Source organism: Nematolebias whitei, chromosome 14 (genome assembly GCF_014905685.2).
Source record: "Nematolebias whitei isolate Nwh7 chromosome 14, NemWhi1, whole genome shotgun sequence".
Lineage (NCBI taxonomy): Eukaryota > Metazoa > Chordata > Actinopteri > Cyprinodontiformes > Rivulidae > Nematolebias > Nematolebias whitei.
The window spans coordinates 7605717-7611480 of NC_056511.1; the positions used below are offsets into that span (position 1 = coordinate 7605717).

Sequence of the window (5764 nt, forward strand, 5' to 3'; positions counted from 1 at the left end):
AGTGTGCAATACAGGTACGCTAGTTAAAAGGCTAAAGGTAGCACTCACGCTGCCTCTTCCCTCACGCTGACCCCCCCCCCCCCCCCACAAAAACCTTGGTCAAACAGCACGCAGCTCAGAGGTGTCTCCATCTCCCCGCATCCCCAAAAATCACAGATGAGATGAACATCCCGCCATGTCAAGTTATCTAGGGGAGACACTAAAGTGCCATGTAAAACAGAGCGAAATACTAAAAACAAGAACATATTTACTTTGATGTTTCTATTGACATTATCAGATGTTTAAAATCCCTTAAAGAAATCAAATTGGACAGTTTCAGGTCTTTTTGCAAGGTGTTCCAGGTTACAGGAGCTGATTAGGAAAAGGCCTTTTTGCTGAGTTCAACCCGCACTGAGGGGGAGACTACAGTTAATGAATCCCTTAGAGCGTACGCTGTAACTGCACTGATGACGTGACTTGTGGGAAGAGCTATAAGAAGGTAGCAGACCAAGAAGGGATTCACCCATCCATCCAACCATTTTCTTCCGCTTATCCGGGGTCGGGATAAGGGGTCCCCAGCCACTTGGTCCAGCTCCTCCCGGGGAATCCCAAGGCGTTCCCAGGCCAGCTGAGTAACATAGTCCCTCCAGTGTGTCCTGGGTCTTCCTCTGGATCTCCTCCTGGTGAGACGTGCCCGGAACACCTCACCAAGGAGGCGTCCAGAAGGCATCCTAACCAGATGCCCGAGCCACCTCAACTGGCTCCTCTCGATGTGGAGAAGTAGCAGCTCTACTCTGAGTCCCTCCCGGATGATCGAGCTTCTCACCCTATCTGTAAGGGACAGTCCAGACACCCTATGGAGAAAACTCATTTCGGCTGCTTGTATCTGTGATCTCATTCTTTCGGTCACAACCCAAAGCTCATGACCATAGATGAGGGTGGGAACGTAGATCGACCAGTAAATTGAGAGCTTCGCCTTTTGACTCAGCTCTCTCTTTGCCACGACAGACCTGTACAGCGCCCGCATCACTGCCGACGCTGCACCTATCCGCCTATCGATCTCAAGCTCCATTTTCCCCTCATTCGTGAACAAGACTCCGAGATACTTGAACTCCTCCACTTGGGGCAGGACCTCCTCCCTGACCCAGAGAGGGCACTCTACCCTTTTCCGGCTCAAGACCAAGAAGGGACTTATAGATGAAAATGTACCAGTGTAAGAGCCTACGTGAAGTTAACGATGACCAACTGACCAAGGAGTACAGAGTGCAGTGATGGGTACGGTAGTTACAACAGGTTATGAACCTTAGAGCGCCATGGCACACAGCATCCAACATCTGCAAGCAGCTGGCAGGGCCATTCATGTAAATAATGTCACGATAATCTATAGGAAAGTAGCGGCTACAAGAAGATTCCTGGAATTCAGAGTTAAGCAAGATCTATTTCTGAAAAAGAAACCCAGTTTTAATTTCAGTTTCTTTACCAAGCAGCTTAAAAGAGAGATGTGCATCAATTAAAATTCACAGGTATTTGTAAAAATCCACAAAGCACGGATGAGAGAGAGGGAAGAGCTGCTGGCACTAACTTTCTGTTTGCAAACAACATCCCTTTGGTTTTATCAGCATTTAGCACCAGCTTGAGATGGAACAGGTCAGACTAAATGATGTGAAATGTAGACTGTAGAAGATGGAAAACCTTGGCAACGGTGTTAGCTCTGCAATAAACAACTGAATCGTCAGCACAGAGGTGCAAAGGGGCTACGGTCACAGGTGAGCTAAAACTTTACTGCCAGAACATGCGTGCACTCCTTCACATTGATATATTGGATTGATGAATAATATCCATCCAGCAAAATCAGAAAATATTTCTTCAAAATGCCCATCCATGGTCTCTACGTACAAACAAACAAAAAGCATAGCCCTGTTATTTCCAGTGGGATCCATCCTGGAGTTAATTACATTCACTCGTTTTCTCTGATGTAGAGGCCTTCAACTGTGAAATTAAACATGTTGATTTAATAAAAGACTAAACTAATCCAATATTGTACTTTGCCCCTGGTTAGTTTTGTTTCCAGGTAACAGGTGAGTGGAAATGTACTTTGAAGGCGTTAAAAAGGCAGAAAAAAAATAAACTGTCTGCCGCTCGCTTGCCGTGAGAAAGCCTTCAGCCATCTCAGGGGATTGCACGCTCGCGATAAGAACCCGGGAACGATTAAATAAAATCCAGGAGAAAAGGGCCGTGCTTTGAAAGCGACTGTAACAGCTGGGCCAATCGAAGCAATTTAACTTTCCTCTCTAAAAGCCGATCCCCCTGGCCTTGAGTTTTCTGGCCAAAAGCCTGAAGACCACTGTGGGAATCCTCCTGTAGGGCCAAAGTGCACAAAGTGCCATTCTCCGAGAAGTCTTCAAGCAACAAGAGGCTTCATTTAGGGTGATAAATAAAGCTGCAGGTAAAAACACGTCTGCATTCCAGCTGTTTTTATTTTTTCACATATTTATGTTGCAGAAAACTCGAGTTTTGGAAAAAAAAAAAAGCTTAGACTGCTGCAGAGTTCAGTTTGTTTTATCAAATTTAAATAAACTAAGTTAAAAGGTTTATTTCTCTTCTCCCAGACAGGCCCAACAAAATTTACATTCCTTCTCTTCTGTGCAACTCATCCTTTTTATTTCACTCAATGCTGAGTCAGCATTTACGCTTGAGTCAGGTCCTCTGGATGGGTTCTTGTTTGTTGAAACATTTCGTCTTTTATCCAGAAGACTTCTTCAGCCTGAGGAGCTGCAACAAACTCAGGCCCTGTTCACATGAGAACAACCTCTGGAAACATTATGGAGGTAATAAACAAAAAAAGAGCAGGTTTACATGAAAACGTTGTGGTTTTTATGTCAGTACGGTTTCCATATAGGAAATTATGAACTAGATCTGCCCCTTTAAAATGATATTTGACCTAAACTGTCATATGCACAGAAAAGGAGGAGGTAAAAAAAACCTGCATTAAATTTATCTGGCAACCCTGACGCAGAGCTCAGCTGCATTCATTGTGAATGCAGCGTCTGCATGACAGACACGTCCAAACTGGACGCCCCTGTTTAATGATAGACGAGTTCTTTTCACAAAGATGGCTTCCTTCACTCCTCTCTCAAACCAACGTTCCTCTTTTTCAAAGGTGTGAACATCTTCATCCATGAAAGTCTGCCCGCTGGCCTGCAGATGAGCGTAGACCTCAGGGTCCTGGCAGAGTTGTGAAGAGAACTCGTCCATGGGGAGGCCTCCATGTTGAACTGTCACCCTGCTGTCACTGCATCACTCAGCCCTCTGTGAATAACAAGCGGCCATCAGGGCACTAACAATCCATCGTTAGGCTGATGGTCCTATTTCTGCACGTGATCAACTAGTTTTGGATGTCTCAACCTTGTTATTTAGCTACTGTTATGTCACTTTTACTTCATAGTTCTGCTACTATAAGCTTTTGGCTACTTATAAACATCTACTTTTCTGCAATATTTAGCGACCATTCTGCCCCTTTTAGCAAGGACTTCACTACTTTTAGCTACCAGTTTGCTAATTTTACCTTTTAGCTATTGTCCTGTTACTTTTAGCTTTTTGCTACTATTACTTTTTAGCTACCATTTTGGTACCTTTACTTTCGTTTTTTTTTACATTTATCCACAATTCTCTTTAGAGAGTCTTTTGGCACTTTCAGCTTTTAGCTATGTTGCTTCTTTAAGTTATAGTTTTGCCATATTTATGTTTTAAGCTAGTACTTTTACTTTTAGCTAGCATTTTCCTACTTTTACTTTTTAGTGTTTTTAGGCTTTAGCTAGCCTTTTGCTACTTTAAATTTCTATGTAGACTTTGACTTTTTCAAGTTTCTAGCTAACGCTTCACTCCTTTTAGCTACATTTTGCTTTTAGGTTTTACCCAGTGTTTTAGCTGCTATTCTGCTCCTAACTTTTAGCTATTATTTTGGTTATTTTAGCTTTTGTTTTGCTTGTTTAAATGTCGATACTCAGTTTTAGCATTATCATCAGTCTTCAGCTGTCATTCAGCTCTGAACCATCTGCATTTTCACAGAAACGTAATTTCGGCCTCTGTTCTCCGGCCCACATCCTGTACTTTTGTTTTGAAACATTTTCAGGGACCTCGGCCAAATAAAATGATTTGGGAACTTTTTCAAGCCATTTTCTGTTGGGTGTTTTATCCTAAAAGGTTCACCTGAGAGGCTGTGACCCTCCACCTGACAGGAAAGAGGATAGCTGTGTGTTCACCGCTAACTGAGCGTGTCCGACACCGCGCCCCAATAACACCCACAGCGATGCCTGACCTTTGACCTCCTCTGAGAACATGGCACCAAACCAGGAACACAAACACCTGCATTTATATCAAGAGCTGGAAACATCAAACTGAGAGACGAAGGTAAACGCTAATATCTGCCACAAATCTGTGATCGACGTCGAGTCTGGAGTAAAATACTCAAAAATCAATCTGTCAGCTTCGTGTTTGAGGTCGACGGCGTAGGTGTGTACATAAAAGACCACGAAAAAATCTACTTGAGAGATCGGTTGTCAAATCGGAGAGTTCCAGACACAAAGGGTTCATTGAGCAGCGAGAGACTGGGGACATTGTCTCCCAAAGGTTAGTTTCCTCCAGCCAGGACTGCACCTTCCAAAAGAAACGCCCCCGCCCCCCCACTCCCGCCGAGGTTAAGAGGAATGAAGTCGGCGACGAGCGAAGAGAAATGATCTGAACACAGCGAGATCGTTCCAAAAATTACTTCCACGTTCTCAAAACGTGTTGAGGACGCTGCGTTTGTTACGGGTCTGCAGGTGCTCAAAAGCGCAAGACCAGATTCTGCCCCCGGTCACGTCTCATGAGATCCGTTGGCACTTGTGTTGTGGATGACTCTCAGCTACTACCACGCTAACGTTTAGCACAATATCTGTAAAAATGACCACGTTGTGCTGGATAATGTCATTTAGCTGACATTAGCCATCACAGTAAACTGCATCCAGTGGCAACAGGTCTCTTGTAAATGAGTCCTCGAGGCTCAATGGGAACTGACCAGTATAAATAAAGGTCGAATGAATGAATGAATGGTTCATGACATATTTTGCTAACAGATGGACGGTTAATTTTAACAGTTAATGCTAAAGCTTTAAACTAAAGTGTTGTGCAGTGTGAAATGCTTAGCAGCGTTTCCCCTACGTTACTTGACATGGCAGGGTGCTGACCTCTTCCGTGATTTATTTGGGGGTGGGGGGGGGGACCAAGTCATGTCTGTGTTGCGCCATGTTTATACCAACAGTTTTCGAGCAGGTGGTGAGTGGGTGTTGGAAGACGGCTCAACGTGAGGGAAACAGAGCACTACCTAGCGTTTTAGCTAGCGCATCTGTATTGCACGCTGCTAGATTAGTGCTACGTCAGCGTTGGCTGTTGTAGATGGGGGGGTGGGTGGGGGGTGACGGTGGAGACACAACTGTGTTGCGCAATGTTTATACCGACAGTTTCTGAGCGGGGATAGGGACGACGGGTTAGCGTGAGGGAAAAGGAGCACTACCTAGCGTTTTAGCTAGCGTGTCTGTTTTGTGCGCCGCTATGTTAACGCTACGTCAGTGTCAGTTGTTGTTGATGGGGGAGGGGGTCATCGGTTTAGGAGGCAGGGTGCTCTGCTCGGTTCTGTTGACAGGGCGGGGCACCCGGCTTGTATAATGGTCGGGGAAACACTGCTGACTATGGGCTGAGGATGACTCTCTCAGCTATACTTATACACATATATAACTATATATATATA

At 44.7% G+C, this 5764-nt stretch overlaps 1 protein-coding gene across 1 annotated transcript in view; it reads right to left on the reverse strand.

Moving 5' to 3' along the window:
• tbcelb (tubulin folding cofactor E-like b) overlaps nt 1-5764 on the reverse strand; it is a 17017-nt gene that overhangs the window by 1975 nt on the left and 9278 nt on the right. The gene's annotated exons all lie outside the window — the stretch shown is intronic.